The sequence below is a fragment of the Helicoverpa armigera genome, chromosome 21 (assembly GCF_030705265.1).
Source record: "Helicoverpa armigera isolate CAAS_96S chromosome 21, ASM3070526v1, whole genome shotgun sequence".
NCBI classification, from domain to species: Eukaryota; Metazoa; Arthropoda; class Insecta; order Lepidoptera; family Noctuidae; genus Helicoverpa; species Helicoverpa armigera.
In genome coordinates, this window is record NC_087140.1 from 3,807,938 (window position 1) to 3,827,129 (window position 19,192).

General features: G+C 34.8%; 1 pseudogene; it reads left to right on the forward strand.

The window, feature by feature from the left end:
• Positions 1 to 16,048: 16,048 nt before the first annotated feature.
• On the forward strand, positions 16,049 to 17,981 carry LOC126053675 (uncharacterized; annotated as a pseudogene).
• The last annotated feature ends 1,211 nt before the right edge of the window (positions 17,982 to 19,192 follow it).

Consider the following 19,192-nt stretch of genomic DNA (forward strand, 5'->3'; position numbering starts at 1 on the left):
ATTCACAATCTTCCCAAACGCTGCAAAATTACATGAATCTTTTAAGTTTACGAACTTTTCAGAGACGGTAGAGTAACTTTATACTCATAAGAATTCTTCCTCATGCTTCTACCTTCAATATTTCATGTCAGCATGACGTAATCACTTTCATATTCCGAATGGCATTTTTCCCCTTCGAGGTATCTCAATAAAGTAGAATAGTGATGTCGTGTGTGGACGAAATGCGGGATTTGGATTCTAAATTGCGGGACTGTTAGTGGTGATTTTAGTTTAAGTTAAGTTCTTCTTTTGTATGCTTTTTCATATGTAAATAATTGTGCGTTTTGGCATATTTTTGTATACTTGTATATTGTTGCGCTATGACGATGGACTCGAAAATAACGTTCTTTAATTTACGCATTGTAGTTGTCTGTCTGATCAAGATACTTTTTAAGTTAAAAGGCATGTTGATTTATTATTTTTCAATGAATTTGATTATGTTCTTTTGAATGAAATGAAATATTCCTTAATTAAAATGCTAATAAAAGAACAGCATTTTACTATTTCTCTGGTAAAGACATGTTTGTAGCCTGAAGGGTTTTAAACAAACTTGTGATTTTGAAGTATCTACCCAGGGTTCATGATCTCTTAAAAACTCCAGACAGTGTTCAATTTAACCTTTATCAATCAATCTTCATTGTAACGCCAAAACTCAAAGGACAGACGACCTTCTTTGTCAAAAACAAAAACTTTCACCGTCACTACCAAAAATAAAGAACAAATAGAAAATTTCAATGGATTCTCCGAAAACAAATGAACTAGCTTTCGAACTAAAGAATGGGCTATTCACAGAATATTGAGTCGACTGATCAATGCAATAGCGGGAATCAATCCCGGGGTTATAAAAAGCGTCCCGGGGAAATGGGAGCGTTGCCAACACTAGTTGGGTTTACTATAGCATAAAATACCTTCACGAAATATTTAGTAGGAGGCATTATTGGACCTTTGCTTCTTACGTAATGTATTAGTTGGTCAGTTGGTATTAGAAATTGAGGTAGTTATTCATGAATGTATTGATCTGTGCGCTAATAGTGTTGTAGACCGTAACTAGGTCCGTATTACATGAATAAAGAAGGAGATGGAGTTAAACAAGACATGTGTAGATGTACAGATGAACGTAATTTTTTTGCAATTGGAACTGTATTCTTGAATGAAAAATAAAAGAATCTGTACCTACTTATGATATAACTTTTTTTTCCTATGTTGCGGTAAAATATACCGATATCGATTTTCAAAATCAAAGTCAATATTGTTTTTCAAATAGGCCTATGAAGGCTCTGTAAAAATGTCCAACTAGTTGCACGGTTCCAAAAGTATGTCTCATGGAGAAGAACCGGCAAGAAATCCTATGTTTATCTAAAAAAAAACTTAATGGATTGTCTTTTCAAAAGAAAGCAATTGTTTACAATAGATTGCAACACGGAAATGAATCAAAATTCAAGCTTTCCAAGTACTAAACTCGATCGTTACAACCAAAGGTTTTCACAATAAACCTTTCTCTGTAATCGTTGGAGGTTTTATTTCAATTATCATGCCTTTTTGGGCTTTGTTTGTTTCTTTTGTTATCTGTTAGGTGTTTTTAGTGAGAAAAGTGTTAAAATGGTAGTACTTTTGATAACTGTATAAAATAGGGCGCCAAGTAAAATGCAAGATTTAAAAAAGTGAAAGTACTTACAGAGAATGATAAACTGCAGGATTTTAAGAGCCTGAACTTTAAGTTAAAATAGATAAAAGTAAATACATACTTATCACCACCTGTTGAGAATTGAAAATTGAAAAAGAAAATGCTCAATCCTTCTCCGTGTGAGAGGAGGCCTGTGCATAGGTGGCTGTAACATAACAACATATTGAATAGAGTAAGAACTCGTACTTGACTGAAAATTATGACAAGAAAATCATACTTCACGACAAACGGCCGAATACTCAAACATCACTGTATCTCTGCCACACTAACATCAGTCAATTTTAGCTGTTTTTTATACTATGGTATGGGCACTGGTTGCCTAAAATAAAATAAAAACGAAACGGAAATACTCTGGAACTTAAAAAACTTAAAGTTAACTAACTTTTGAGCATTTCAAGGTAAACCCGCCAAAAGTTGATAGAGCTACCTACAAAATCTAAAAGGGAAAAATAAACCGGATCAAAATGCCGTGCTATTTACATACAGACGGTTCCAGCACTCTTAGTGAACCGGAATCGTACCGGATGCCTGTCGGAACCGGCACGCCGAATGGAAATAAGGAAACACCCTATATTTCGTTTTGCACACTTCAAAAATGTGAAACATATTGCAAGCTGCTTATACTTCGCTGAATAATTTACATTAACTGACGTAAATTCAAATTCCGTATACCTTATTAGGAAATCCACAAATTAACAAGAATCTCATTAAGATCCCATTAAAACAATTACCAAGTAATCGGATATAATTTACCGAGGAAGGCATTATCAATTTAATTGGAATACCGTGTTTATGAGACTGTGTCATGTTGCGTTTCCAAAATTTATGATGACGCTTGAGTGGTTTAATGAAAATTCCCCGGGGGTATGCACTTTGTAATAATATTATTTTTGGGTTGAGTTTTCTTTTGCCTGTATTTTTGTATTTGAAAGATTTATTTGTCTTCAAAATCATATTTATTTCTGGTGTGCAAAATCACAACAAAAATATTTTCTCGCATGAAAAATCCACATCGCAGCAGTGATATCAAATTCAAAATATTAGTTTTGAATGATAATCGTAAATAACATCAATATAGTTTACGACCGTAGCCATTAATGAGGATCCAGACTGGATGATATTTTTCTTCAATCACTTCTTAATATGGGAAATCTTCATCATTAATTGTTTAAAACTCTCTCAATTGAGATTTTTTAATTAAAAAATAATGACCATGATTTCTGATAAGTTAAATTACTTTATGACAAGGCTGATATATTCAGTATTCAACTGTCAATAGAAAACTCACTTCAACACCAATAAAAATGGTTTACACAAACAATTTGAAATGCACAAACCGAATACAAAATTTTTGTTTCACATTTTCAGAAGTGTGCAAAACGAAATATAGGGTGTTTCCTTATTTCCATTCGGCGTGCCGGTTCCGGCATCCATCCGGCACGATTCCGGTTCACTAAGAGTGCTGGAACCGTCTGTATGTAAATAGCACGGCGTTTTGTTCCGGTTTATTTTTCCCTTTTTAGATTTTGTACGTAGTCTCTATCAACTTTTGAAGGGTTTACCTTGAAATGCTCAAACGTTTGACAAGTTTAAGTTCTGTTAAAAGTATTTTTGTTTTTGTGGAAATCATGTAACACATTTATATGAATTTATGCATAAACAGCAATTTGTGTATCTCAAATATCTTGCTGATATTAGGTTAAATATGTTTGGCTTAAATATGTTTTGTTCTTGATGATAATGTAAAGATTAGAATAACTTGCTCTTTTTTTTTATTTTTCTCAACTACTTAACACTCAACAAGTGGAAATATTTACTCAGAATTAGTTGAAGTTTAAACTCTTAAAATCCTGCAATTAGTCATTTTCTACTTGTGATTAAATTTACAATGCATTATGTTGGGTGCCCTTTTTAAACAGTAATTAAAAATACTACCATTTTAACACTTTTCTCACCGAAGGCTCCCTACAGATAACAAAAGAAACAAATAAACCCCAAAAAGGCACAATAATTGAAATAAAACCTCCAACGATTACAGAGAAAGGTTTATTGTGAAACCTTTGGTTGTAACCATTGAGTTTATTTAGGCAAAATACTTCGGATTGGCCAGTCGTAATCGTTAGCAATCAAAACCTTTGTGGTTGATATCTACACTCCCGAGCAAAAAAATGGAATCCAAACGAGACCATAAACATTTAACTGTAAATATTGTATCATTGGCCGTCGTTGAATTTGTATAGCGCAAGGGGGTGATTCCATTTTTTTGCTCGCGAGTGTAGCTATTTTGCATTACCCAAATTACTTTTTTGTTAAATAAGCTTACGCACATATTGCAGACTAAACAATCGGCCGACAGTTTAGCCGATAGTTGGCATATATTTAAAAAAGAAAATCTTGATTTCAGTCAAAGTTTTACATGGTACATGGTGACACTCACATATAATATTATTTGATTCATAACATGTTTTGACTTTAAAAGAGACTATGACCCTTGAGTTTGTTTCGGCTTTTATTCTCAGGGATCAGTCAGTTTTGAAATGCCGACCCCAGCGTTCTTAAAATGACATGTAAAAGTGATGTAATGTCCAACTTGCAAAATAAACGATTTCATTTCATTTCATTTTCTTTCGGTCTGATACCGGCTGAATACCTGATCTTTGTAATGTGCGTACTACCATTCGTCTTCATGCTGATTTATGAGCCCAAGCAAACTATCGGCCGACTAAAAGTTTGCAGTGTGCTCTTATTGTGAATCCTTTGGTTGTAACGATCGAGTTTATTTAAACAAAATACCTACTTCGGATTAGCCAGTGGTAATCGTTAGCAATCAAAACCTTTGTGGTTGATATCTGTCTGTTTTGGATTACCGCTCCAATTTGCTTTTGTATAGTTAAATGATTTGTTGCACTGTTAGAAAGGAACCTCTGTTTAATTTGGTAAATTGATTGTTTATTATATGAATTGTTTTTATAATTTAAGAGTATGAATGTTACTGTAATATACTTAGTATTTGAATAAGATGGGACGGAGATACTTTTAAAAAAGTAGAATTTTCGGGCCAAAGACAAGATTAAAAAAAAATTGTCTCTGATAGAAAACAACGAATAACGAACGATGTATGTATTGTAATTTAATTAATTCCTCTATAATTTATGATTCACTGTAATTTTAGATCTAACCCAATTTTATTTTATTGGTTCAACATATTTAAGCAGAGTAATTTCTGGAGAATTTATAAACCAAAAAAAAAACATTCTATACTTAACCAGACGGGGTGATTAAAATTACAAAATCAATACCTATTTTTACATACAGGGTGTTTTATCGGGTCAGTGGGGATATATCTAAAATTATAATGTGTAACGTTGGATTTTGTAAAAAGCTACCATGACGTCAGATTTTACATAGAAATAAGCCACATTTTAACATTAACTTAAGGTCAAAATGGCGTATACAAGCCTTAAAGGTCCCTACATAGAACTGCTATGTCAAATACATAAATATATTCTATCAAAAACGATATTTCTATTCTTCAAGAAAAGTGTCTTCAAGTTTCAAATGCTACGTTTAATATTCAACTGTCGCTACGAGTTTTACTACGCGTGCTATGAGCTACATCTTCGTAGTAGATAGCTTGCTACGAGAAATATTTTGATGCACGATATTTTAGCACCTTTTATTTTAAATAGATATCAGGACGATTCAGAAACTATATAAACCAAGTGAAAACTTTTCAATATTTTGTGTAAGAAAATATTATTTGAGGAGGAATGAAGATTTATTGTTTAAAGACAGTCCCTTGACATTTAAATCTCTTTTTTCTTGAATAATATCTTAAAATCGCAACTCCGTAGCAAAGCTATTAGCGCTATATTAAACAGTGTATTCGGTTAGTCTATAAGTACATACCTAAGTCCATATACAATCTACAAAGACATGTGGTCTTTTTCTTTTAGTAAAAGTTATCTAAAATATAAATCCAAAATCTTGTTATAAAAAATATCTAATTCCCCAACGATAAAGCGTTCACCTCTGCCATATGACCTTTTACCACCAATTTCTGTATTCCAACATTAAAACCGAGCCCTTGAACCACTAGACTATATAATTATTTCCACGTAATAAGTCAAACAATTTCTAGTTTACCGCAATAAGGCTGCCTGCCTAAATCGCTAGGAAACATGGAGAATCAAATAACAAGCGGAGATGTCATAACGCAAAATCTCCTAAGAAAGTAGCTAAAATGCGTGTGTTCGGGGGACGCTAGTACCGTTGTAGGTACTAGCTCCACCCTTATACGTCTTCTATCGAACCCGGTCATGTTTAAAGTACCAAATATTGTTGACAGATATCTCAAAGAAATCGAACGCCGTGTTAGTTGACTCCTAATTACCGTTTTGGTTTCTCTCATTGTGCGTATTTGACCTAGAAGAAGGCTCCTGACCAACCCGCCACATAACCTCTCCAAAAATCGTTGACAGATATCTCAAGGAATTCAAACGCCGCGATAGTTTACTTCTAATTATCATTTTACAAAGAACCTAAACGCTGCATTAGTTTACTCGTAACTGGTCACATTGGTTACGCCTATTCTATGTATCTGACCTACAAGAAGGCGTCTGACCTACCTGCCTTATAGCATCTCCTCTCTTTTCTTACTCCGTGCTAGTAAATTACACCTGGTAGCTACCGTGTTATTATTCTGAGTTCGCTGCGGGGAATCGACCGAACAATAAGTTATGAAGTTTTTTTTACCTGGTTTTTAATACACAACTTTAAGTGTTTAAAATATGTATTGAATAATATGACTCATATCATATACGTCTCATTAGCAATATTTTTAATCGTCGTTGGTTTTATAACAAAATTATAGATCCACGCTATATCTACTATTTTAGTTGTCAAAATACTGTCATATCCATTGGTTTCGTGGTTATAAGTGCGACTATTGAATACAAAGTTGTATATTCAATTCCAATGTTTTTTTTCCTTTTAAGGGTTTTTAAACTCTACTTGTCCTATGTATTTTTTAATATTTTCCAAGCAACTGTCTCAAACAAAGTGTCATCAGTATGTAAAGTATAATGAAAATATATGCAGTTAATTGCAAAAGTACAACAAAAATAGACAATATTTGTAAAACCGAATTGTATTTCTATTTTATTTTTTATTTTAATAAACAAATATGTAATTTAAATGAGTGTTATTAAAATCGAGCAATTATGAAAATAATAAACATAAATTATTATAAAAAGATATTTATTAAAATAAGATAAAAAATATATAACTGTAAAGAATTTTATGTATTTAAATGTTTGTATTGTACTTAGATTTAGAATAAAAAATTGAAGGGTGTTAAAAACCGCATCTCCTTTATTGTACAAACTTACATTTTGGTTGATTTATATTTGAACGACTACATTTGTGAAAATATTTGAAAAAGAAAAATATATTTATTTGTATTTTTATACTTACAAAGAAAAAACACACCCTTCAAAATTATAAAATTGACATAAAATGTGAATTTAAAATTATAACATATCTCTAAGTAACACGGCAATAAAGTGCCAAAAATAAATTATAAATATTATAATAAAATATAAAAATTATAATAATTTAGAAAAATGGCTTCACGTTCCTTGTACATAGTACCTTGAGTGTTTATATCCTATCATATAGACCCCTATTTTGTGATCTATGTATGTACAATGCAGTCAAGTAGTGTATGTTTTAGAAACGAAGAATCAGTGTAACTAAAATTATAAATAAAAGTGATTTTTGAACGTGATGATTTTGTGCAAAAATTCTTTATTTTTTTCATCATTCAGAATATTTTCCAAAAAATAATATTAATATTTTCTAAAAAAAAAACAAGCCTAATATTTTTTATCGATAAACAAAAATATCGATACAAGATCATCATGTTTAGAACATCACTAAATTGTAAATAGATCTTGTAATGTTTTACATTCCATGTCACGGGTATTAAGTATAGAATTATTAGTTAAATAAACGAAAACTGTAAATAATAAACTGTAAGGATTGTATTAGCAAAATAAATTCATTATATGCGTGAATCTCTGTTTCAATTTATACCATGTCAATTCTGTGTCTGATCTCTCTCCGGTCGTGTCGGATTGCCGTCCCATCGGGCTATGAGAGTGAAGGAATAGGGAGTGCACCTGTGTATGCGCAAATTCTTGTGCACTATAATATGTCCTGCACAGCTGGGTGATCTCCTTATATGAGAACAGCCGCCGTGGCCGATAGTCGGCCAGGATGCCATTATTATATTACAAATGGAATAAAAAATACCACGGTAGGCAACTAATGAACGAATACGATATATTGTAGGAACACGGCTCAATCAAAAAGTAATTAAGGTCGTATGATAATAACGAATGACCTTTATGGTCAGGATTTATTATTATTTGGTATATGAAAAAAAACGAGCATCGACTTTCAGAGCGAAGTTTGAGGTAAGTAATATAAAAATTTATGTATTTATCTCCACTGTTTCTCAATAACATTGAAATGCCTTTATCTACTAACCGACATCCCAAATAAGAGAATTGTATGATGAATATATAACAAATTTGTTACTTCAAAAAAGCAGCATTAAGTATTAAAACAGCAACCAAAGTAATATGCCTAGGCATGGTTATCTAATCAAAAGGCGTACCTAAGTTTTTGATCTTTTTCAAGCAGTAGTAGTCAGTAATTTTTGAAACTACATCTATGGCAAAAAATCTACAGAACAGCTTTTACAAAAATACTGTTCCGTAGATTTTTTGCCATGTTGATTTTTTGCCAAACAAAAACAGTTTAGGAACTGTAATCTGAACGATTACATCCCAATCCCAATACAATTACAGGTAGTGTAAAATTGATTTTCACAATTTCATTAAACCTTATTGCTTCGTTCATTACACGAAAGATTAATTGTATACGCGCCTGTTCCCAAACTGATTGAAAATACCTGAACATTTTTCTGCAAATATTCGACAATATTGACTTTCAGTGTTATGCAGTCGAATAGTTTTGCTTGCAAAATGGTGCTTGAAATGGTCGACGTTCTATATTTTCATTTTGGTATGATATCAAAAGCTAAAATTTGATACGGAGTAGGATGGAAAAACGTGACTATACATATCTACTATATAAAAATAAGTAGGCTTTTCCTTCCTGACGCTATAACTCCAGAACGCACGAACCGATTTCCACGGTTTTGCATTCGTTGGAAAATTCTCGGGCTCCATGAGGTTTATAGCAAAGAAAATTCAGGAAACAAAAGAATTCTTTTAATCACCAAACAAAATGTAACATAAAACGAAGCGAAACGGAGATCGCCAGGTTTGCTAGTGACTATATATATATGTTGATGTTATGAAATATTGTGCTCAAAATTTAAAAAGAAAATGAACTTTTCGTTAACTAGGATGATTATACTGCAAATACCTTGCCAACGTCCTTGACTGGGGTAAGTATGAAGTAAGGTGATCTATCAAAAGAAACACGGCGACCTAAATCACACAAAAAAATATCATAAGTCTTGTTAAAAGCTAGCTAGGGAAATTAACGCTCAATCCTTCTCCGTGTGAGAGGAGGCCTGTGCCCAGCGGTCGGACGATAAAAAGGCTGTAACTGTAACAGGGAAATCTCCATATCGATCCGTGATGAATCAAAACTTGCTTATTCCTCAACAAAATTCCTGAACTTTGGAATTCCATAAAAAAATAATAATAAATAAACGTACATCCTGAATGTGAAACTGAGATTGATATCTTTATTTGCCTCGCTTGCACGATAAAACCGCAGAACTGATTTGGATGCAATTTAGTGGACATAGATGCCTTGGACTTGGTCTGTACTTTCCTATATTGACAATACTTACCACGGCGCTTGGAAAACCAGTAGGAAAGTAAGTAATAAACTTGTTAGTTAATGTCGAAATGTACTCTAATATAAAGGTAACACACAGCGTAATTTCAACTAAGCACACAGACCTTCAAATTCCAATCTCTGTATCAAGCGTAAATGATTTACCAGCCGCTGCATCGCTTACATAATAATCCACTACTATAGCGAAGCGAACGTGTTAATGCAAACATTTACGGAGGAAGGAAAGATAGCGGAGATGCCATGAGGAAGGTAGGTCAGGCGCCTTCTTGTAGGTCAAGTGACGTACGGTAGGTCTGATCAGTTACTAGAACTAACGAGGCGTTCGGGTTCCTTGTCAAATGAAAACCAATCTGTCAAAAGATTGGTCTTGAATGATTAGGGACTTTATTTTGAAAATAGAAGCTTAAAGGTGGAGCTACCAGCGGTCCTCGTCCCCCGAACACCCGCATTTTGGCGCGCTACTTTCTTAGGAGATTTTGCGTTATGACATCTCCACTATCATTTTGTTCTCCATGCAAACATTCCACCCGCTATATTGGAGTTCTAAAGGAACTCGTAAATAATCAGATAGCTAGCAAAGTTATGCTGAAAGCGCTGAGTATGTTGCGCGCGTATTTATATTTTGTATTCTGTGTTTAAAATGTTTGAACGGTAGATTTCTCATACTTATGCGAATATTAACAGAATGTAGGGTAGCTGTTTGTAACTATAATATTAAGACTACCAACACCTTAGTCTGTCCGTGACCGTGGATGCTGTAAAGCTACCGAAACGTCGGTATTAAATAATATTAATGTAACCGTGATAAAATCCGTAAAAGAAGTTTTATTTAAGTGTTTGAATTTTTTTACGGAGTGTAAATCGTTGTATACGATTCATCAATGAAATCAAGTTCGAGTGATATTTTTTCAGAAGATTTCAGACTTTAACATGTTGAATCAAAATAGCAAGTACTATCGTGGTGACAGCTGAAATGTGCTCACTGCAGGGCTGCTGCCTCCCTGGAATTTGCCTGTACTGACCGACGCACGAGTATTGGTTAGCAAGTGAGTAAAATATCCATGTTTAACTGAATAATGTTTAAAACGTATTACTAAGCTGCATCCTTCAATATAGTTCGAAAAAAGATAGGCAGATGATGATGATAATCAATATCTTAATGAATACATAGCCTAACCTGGGAATCTGAGGTCTTTCAGACTAAATATATTTGATACTACTAGACCAATTCCCTTTATGCATACATTGTCCACTACCGGACAAAGACTCTACACGCCTCCTGACCCTTACCAGGTAGTTAGCCATCTTTTAAAACCTATTTATCTATCTCTATCTTCGCAAGTCCGCCCATCTTCACTTCATATCAAACCCTAAAACATCCAATATCCTAAAAATAGAAATAAACGTCAATACTAGTAATACTATGTCAAATACGCCTGAATAGGGTCGCCTTATACAGCCTTAGAGGCTCCCTTGACCTTTTACCTAGGCACATACTGCAGACTAAATAGTCGGACGACTGTTGCCCTGGTATTTAGAAAAAAAAAATATTTTAGACAACCGTGAATTCAATTAAATTGGAAGTTGGTCTGATGGTGGCCCAGCGGGGCCCAACATGGCCAAGGTATGTCGGGGCTGCGGGATTGTTCGTAAGAGTTACCGCGGCCCTGGTACATAAAGGGCTTCCGAAGGAACATAAAGGGCTTCCGAAGGAACATGATGGGTTTTAGTCAGTAAGAGTCTGACACTCCCTCATGCTGCTTACCCACAGTGGGAGGGTCATTTGAGGACTTCTCGTAAAAAAATACCGGCTTAATACCTGATCGTAGTTACGTGTGTATTCCATTCATCTTCATACTGATTTATGAGCCCAAAACTATAGGCCGACTAAAAGTTTGCCGTATGCGCGAACTCTTAATCAAGAAGGAAATAGCCTATGGGAAAATACGGCCAGAGTGGCTTAATTAAAAAGGAAAGTGAGCGAATTTGCCTCGTGGTAACAGCTATAAGATTAGATTGAGGGGCTCGTGGTTTGGTGACAGCCATAGGGTTAAATCATCTGTTTTACTGACGCGTTTTCCCCCAAAGTCATGTTGACGTTGCTGGGGTCATGTTTGGAAATACAGCGCAGATTACAAAAAAACATGAAGTGTTAGATAGACCGTTAACGTTGGATTTATATAACACATCATGATCACCCATTTTCCAAATTGACATATTAATATGGAGTAAGTTAGTGTCAAAATCCAATCTCTCTCGCTACTTAATCAAGGATAGGTTATTGCAATCCATCGAAAATCGAGAAAAGGATTGCTTTTTGTCCGATGCGTATTTCTCGTAGTGCCAGCCAGAGAAACCACGGCCAATAAATAGTATTATCCTAACGAAGACTTTATTTAATAATTCAACACTATAGATTTATGCACAGCTCAACCTTATAAGCATTACAATTTATATTAAACAATGATAGGTAAAAAGAGATATCGATGATTGAAATTAGAAACGGCGTCCAACCGAGTTTTACATCGACAGTACCTCTACATATGAAAGGAATTTAAAATGAATCGCTTCGCTTAGACGCGTTTATACCTGCAATATATGCATTTCCAATCGGTAGAAGTTTCAATAGGTTTTTTATGATCGCTAACGAATGTATTGCTTCGGTATTTTCCCTGCTATTCAATAAAAGTGGCCAGTGATATAGATATTCATTTTGCAGTACTTTTTATGTGTTTTATCTAGATAGAATGTTTCTTTAATATCTAGCATGTTAAAAGACTTTTTGAGGTAGAATTGGAACTTAATTTTGAGGAGAAAATGCTGGTATTATCTGTACCTCTATAAGCCACAGACCTTAATAAGCCGTGAACCATAAAATGCTATGTTTATTACAAAGTCACGAAGTTACTGGAAACTCTCTTAGCCCTTAGTTATAAGAAACAATTCGTTACACTTACGAATTGTAGTTTTTATCTCATATACCAAACTGGTGGTTCCACCCGCTTCCTAAGGGAACTACCTACTTCCTACACCCGGTTACAAAATTCCTCGTACACGGATAAAAAGTAACATAATTTCCTTTCTCAGGATGTAGATTATCTGTCTACTTAACATTTAAATCAGTTCAGTAGTTTACGCGTTAATGCTGAACAGACAAAGTTACATTCGTTACAAGTTTTTTTCTTATTCGTAAAAACAATGTTAACCTCACAATAGTTTTTCTTACTAACGTAATAATGTTCTATACTACCGGCTTACGTCCTAAGCGGGCGACGCGACACTGCAATCGGAAAATAATCTTAATGGAACTCGAAACTCAATTGCTCTCGACGGATTTTTCAGTCCACTTCGGAGATTAAACTTGAAATATTACATGATTGTGTTTTAGTTATCTTTTTGAGACTTTTAACTCGAGTATAGAAATCGTATAAAAAAACAGTATTCAATTCAATGAAAACAACGTAGTATTAAAAGGTATTACTGAAGAGGTATTTGCTTAAACTCGCAAGTCTTAGGCACTCCTGGTCCGATTTGAAAAAGTGTTTAGCTAATAGCTCATTTTACGAGAACCGCTTTAGATTACTTTTTATCCAGATGAACGAAAAAGTTCCCAAGACGAAGAAGAAAAACCGACTTAAGCATCCTATGTATTAAAGCTAAATCCTAGGATGAAATATAAGCACTCAGAGCTGAGATTCGGTCAAAAAAATTTCACATGTCACACACGGGTGCATCATTCATTTGTTTTTACCTACAACATACCTACCTCATTTGTTTCCATACCCCTCCAGTCATACATACAAACATTTCCGTAGGTATACATGCATACATATATTGGTTTGCGCTTCTAAAATCATAATAAAACCGTATGAGCCATCAGGAAAAGCGTTCGTTAAAATAAACTACCTGCGTTGAAACGATAACATAGCTATAAAAATTAAATGCACCATTGACCTTATGTACCGGGAATGACCGCTTATTTTTGTTGAGCCAAGAAAACAAATAAAGCTTTTATTAGGTTGGTTTTACACGAGGCAACTTTGTGTTGGGCAACTGTTGGGGTACAATTTTAGAAAACAGAATGGTGAGTTATCGGAATCTTCTGTCTATTCCACACTTACTAATACATAAAAATATATAAAGCTTTTTTTTTACAAACACTTGCTATAAGAGTATTTAAACTGTATTATTCTTCGGTATAATCATCTCAATAGCAACTAAATATAGCTTTAGTAATTGCAATGTCAAGGAAATCAACTCGACTAATATTTATTCAAACAAAGGGTTCTTGATTACATCTAATTGTATCTTCCCACTGTTGACTCAACGTACGTGGGTGTACGATAGTTCAACTAAACAGTTGCCAAGTTTGCAACAACCCTTAGAACTACGGAAATACTTTAACGATATCAATGAATTTGAAGGACTTGAGACCAATTGGCTCCGTAACTAAGTACGACTTTTATCTTTGTTTTTAATTGAATGCAGTTATTTTCAAGGTGACTTTGAAAACAGGAACGGAATGGGAAAAATATTTTGTTTGCACCCAGTAGGAAAATAACCGGATATTATTATTGTTTGTTGTTGTTTTATCATTTTCTTTGAAGTTATTTTTGGACGGAAATGATAAACACTGTTTTGTGTGTTCACATAATTGTTTTGAAGTTGTTTTGCTCTTTATAAGTAGGTGCGAAGATAACTCGATAACTCTGTCGCGCTTTTACGCCAAAACTTCTGAAGAGATTTAAATGAAAGGTAGACAGATAAATAGTAAGGTAGTCGAGTAGAGCCTAGATGTACAATTACATAGTTCTACATAAGTAACTTTATTCAGGTTTGGGCAGTGGTTCGAGATTTGAGCAAAACTACGGAAAACCGCTAGTGAAAACTAATTAAGATTATCACAACTAACGAACTAATTAGTTAAAGAAATGTGTTATTTTTAATCTTAATATATATTGTTCTTGTTTCAAGATAAAAACTCAAGATGTATTTTTTATTTTATTTTATTTTAATTAATTAATGAAACAACGTTAATTACATTGTGTAAATGAAATATAAGTAGAAATTATGTAAATTAAAAGCTATGCAAAAACAATGTTACTCGACTTGATCCTAGACTTTAGATATATAAAACAAAATACAAAGGAAATCCCTACACAAGGCGAATAATATCATTATTAGCAGTCTCTGCTTTCCCTCGAAATATAAACAGCCACCAAATTACCAAACAAATGAAGCAATTAAGAAGAAATTTCATAATTCACAAAGTTCTGCGATGATAATTTTTGGGCGCAAACAAAAAGTTTGTGAGTTGCCAAACTTTTAGGTTCGTTAAGATTACACAAAAAGATAAATACAGAAGAACCGTATTTGAAATATTTTCCTCGTTATATAATGTTTAACTACCTCTTTCCTGCGGAGTCACTCGCATCTTACTTCAGTAATATATATTTCAAGAATAAAAACCAGAAAACATTTGTTATTAAAAAAATTACAACGAAACTTTATGAAAGACTAGCCATTTTCCCGCAGTTTCAACCGTGTGCCGTGGGAACAATTACCCACACCGGGATAAAATGTAGCCTCTATTACTCAGAAAGAGTGTACTTTCCAATTTTTTTTTTATCGGATCAGTAGTTTCGGACCATTTGGGGAACATAAAAACAAATAAAACATGTTTCCTCTTTATTATTTTAATACCGATTAACTTTGTCATCACACAGTACTCCAGACAGAATCGTCAACTTACCATTAACACAAGTGAAACCACAGTCAACCACTAGTCTATAATACCCACAATCTTACAAACAAAACCTTTACTAAGTACCTCAGTTTAAGACCCCAGTATAATGAGATAAGCAAGATTATAGCCGAGCCCCACCGGCCACGGCTAATGGCTACATTATTAAGCCTCTTAATTTGTATATTGGCTAAAAGATTTTTTTATGATTATGTGGTTATGAAAGGAAAACTGTGTTTCTTGTTGTTATGGGGTAATGTTATTGGTATTTGTGAGGTAAGTATATGGTATCTAATAACCGTCAGCGGTATTACGTACTTTCTGAGAGAACTTCCCGGTCGTGGATAAATAGAACCCTGTGTAATTCTAATGTATAAGCTATTATACATATAACTGAATAGTTTGGTTAATATTCATACAGTTGTTTTAGCGTGAAAAAAAAACAAACATCCATACATACAAACTTATTTTTTTTTAATATTATTAATATGATATCCTCAATAAAAATGCAAGGTGCTATTGATAAAATAAAGACTAAAAGAAAAACATATAAAGAACATTCCACATCGATTTCTGACACTTACGCGAATATTAGACATTTAAATAAAACTACTTTTACGGATTTTATCGCGGTTATATTATATTATTTAATCCCGACGTTTCGGATCCTTTACAAATAAAATCAATAAACATGATTCGGAGGCGATACGTCAGGACATTTCGTCTGTATTACGTCGCAACATACTGCCCAAACCGAATCTAAATAAAAATCAATATCTAGCGTTAAAAAACCTTCGCGACAGGCCTGAATTAACAATTCTACGTGCAGATAAAGGTAATGCTACGGTGGTGATGGATACGTCAGATTACAATGATAAAATACAAGACCTTTTATCGGATGTAAGTACATATAAACAAGTGAAGACCGACCCCACAACAAAAACATTGAAATCAACTAGTGATTTGATAAAAAAGTACTCCGAAACTTTGAATCTAGACGTAAAATACCTAGTTCCTAGCTGCGCAAAACCACCAAAGCTGTATGGGCTACCGAAGATACACAAACCTAATGCTCCACTACGACCAATAGTCAGCCAAATCGACTCACCAACCTACAGATTGGCTCAACATCTGGCTAAAGTACTTTCACCATTGAGAGGAAACACAGCAGCATATGTAAAGGACTCGTACCATTTTGTCAGTGAAATAAAACACCTACAACTAGCTGACAATGAAACTATGGTCAGTTTTGATGTTCAGTCATTGTTTACATGCTTACCCGTTGAAGACTGCATCAAGATTGTGTCTAAGAAACTAGCAGAGAATAACATGCCTACTGAATATGCTGAACTGTTAAAACATTGCCTAACATCTGGCTATTTACTGTGGAATAATCACTTCTACACGCAAGTGGATGGTGTAGCAATGGGCTCCCCAGTATCTCCCATTGTTGCTGATATCTTCATGGAGGATTTTGAGGAGCGAGCCCTGCAATCTGCACCCGTAACACCCAAATTCTACAAGCGGTACGTAGATGATACTTTCACAATACTACCATCTGACAAAGTCACAGCATTTTTAAATCATCTTAACTCCATAAACCCCAAAATTCAATTCACTATGGAGTCAGAGGCAAACAACTCCTTAGCTTTCTTAGATGTTTTGGTTATCCGTAACCCTAATAACACCTTGAGTCACACTGTGTATCGGAAGAAAACCCATACAGACAAATACCTTCATGGTGAGTCCCACCACCACCCAACACAGTTATCTACCGTTGGTAAATCATTGTTTCAGAGAGCACGTGGGATCTGCGATGAACAACACCTGGGTGCTGAGCTTCAACATGTTAAGCAAGTACTGCACGACAACAAGCTCGAGTACCGCGCCCTCGTCGCAGAACCCGCGTGAAACCAGCCACAGTTGAGCGTCTACCTGCTGTTCTTCCATACATAAGAGGAGTCACAGACAAGATTGGCTACATCTTGAAGCGAGCTTCAATCAAAACCTACTTCAAGCCGCTGAAGAAGATTAGTCAATTCTTACCACCTGTCAAGTGTCACATACCTCTACAAGATGCGGGTGTATACAAGCTTGAATGTGATTGTGGTCTCTCTACATAGGCCAAACTAAAAGAAGCATAGGGACCCGCGTAAAAGAACACATCGCCGATGTCAAACACCGCCGTTCCAGACAGTCAGCAGTTTGTGAACACACACTAGACAAGGCCCAGCATTACATCAGATTTGATAAACCACAAGTCCTTGCAAAAGAAAACCGATTCCTACCTAGGATGATTCGCGAGGCTATTGAAATTAAAAAACATCCAAATTTCAATAGAGAAGATGGCTGGGTCATACCACCTGCTTGGAATCCCATCATAGAAACTATTAAATCAAAATCCAAGCCTACAACTGCTCGACCTAAGGATACAGTTAGCTCGTTTTGCGTGAATCGGATTGTCAATAATAATTAACAAAATGTAGGGTAGCTGTTTGTAACTAATATATCAAGACGACCAACACCTTAGTCTGCCCGTGACCATGGATGCTGTAAAGGATCCGAAACGTCGGGATTAAATAATATAATATAACCGCGATAAAATCCGTAAAAGTAGTTTTATTTAAACATTCCACATCCAAAATGGCTATTGGTTATGTAACCGACCAAATACTCGAATATGATGATATTGAAATCCGTACAAATATAAATGTTATGGACCAAGTGATAAATTGGGCAGTATACATAATGCCCGGTCATTATGAAAAATGCCCAATATGAGAGTGCAATTTGATAATAATTATTCAAATAATCAAATTGACCGGGCACTATTCATATTGCCCGTGACCTTTTGGGCAAAGTAATACAAACATATTTAATTTCATTTTTTTAACATAACACATCCCATATTAATTGACCCAGCATGGAAGTAAGCATGCAACATGCAGCAAGCATCGCTTCTGTCACGGCTCCGGCGCTGCGGGGCTCCGGCGGTCCCATGCGAGCTTATCGTCGCAGATGATTTTCACGCTCACCACCGCAGCTTCGGCTTGCTGGCCGGCTCCGCCGGCCAGCCTCAGCCGCGTCGGCGGGCGTTTCAACTACCTGCGCCTCACCTCGCAGGCCGCCTCGCCCCTCCGCGCCTACGCGGTTTTGAATTGCACTCTAGGGGTAGGGCAGACAAGACTACGTCGAGTCGGTTTTGCAGCGATTCGTTTTCGTCACTAAGTTCAATTTTTAATACAATGTTTTGAATCCAAGTTAAATTCGACCATAAAAAAAACGAGATCAAGAAAAACGAGGCCGAGTAAGTAAATCAGATGACAATTGCCCAATTAATAATTTTGTGGCTAGACTTGTAATTTTCCATTAAAATAGAACATATAATTTTAACAATAATAATAAAATATGTAGCAAGTAACAGGATTTATTTATTAGAACAACTGCCACCCTCGCACCGCATAAAATATAGCTTTATTATCAAATTGCCCAACTATCATGTAGCAATATAATAATGCCCGTACAATGTGATAAATAATGAAGTTAAGATAGTTATTAATCACTTGGCCCGATAAAGCTAGGCATTATGCATAATGCTCGGGCATTATAAATAATGCCCGAATTAATCACATGGTCCATAACATAAATAAGGAATAAGAAATCCTACGATAACTGTAAGTTAAGAAATTCGATAAACTTTAGAATGCAGTTGTCGCCACGTGCTGTCTATAAAATATCTAATACTAAAACGTTCTGAAGAGTCCTGAAGTGTCCATAAAAGTGCATTAAAATCTATGAAGTTTACGACTAGTCAACACGAGGAC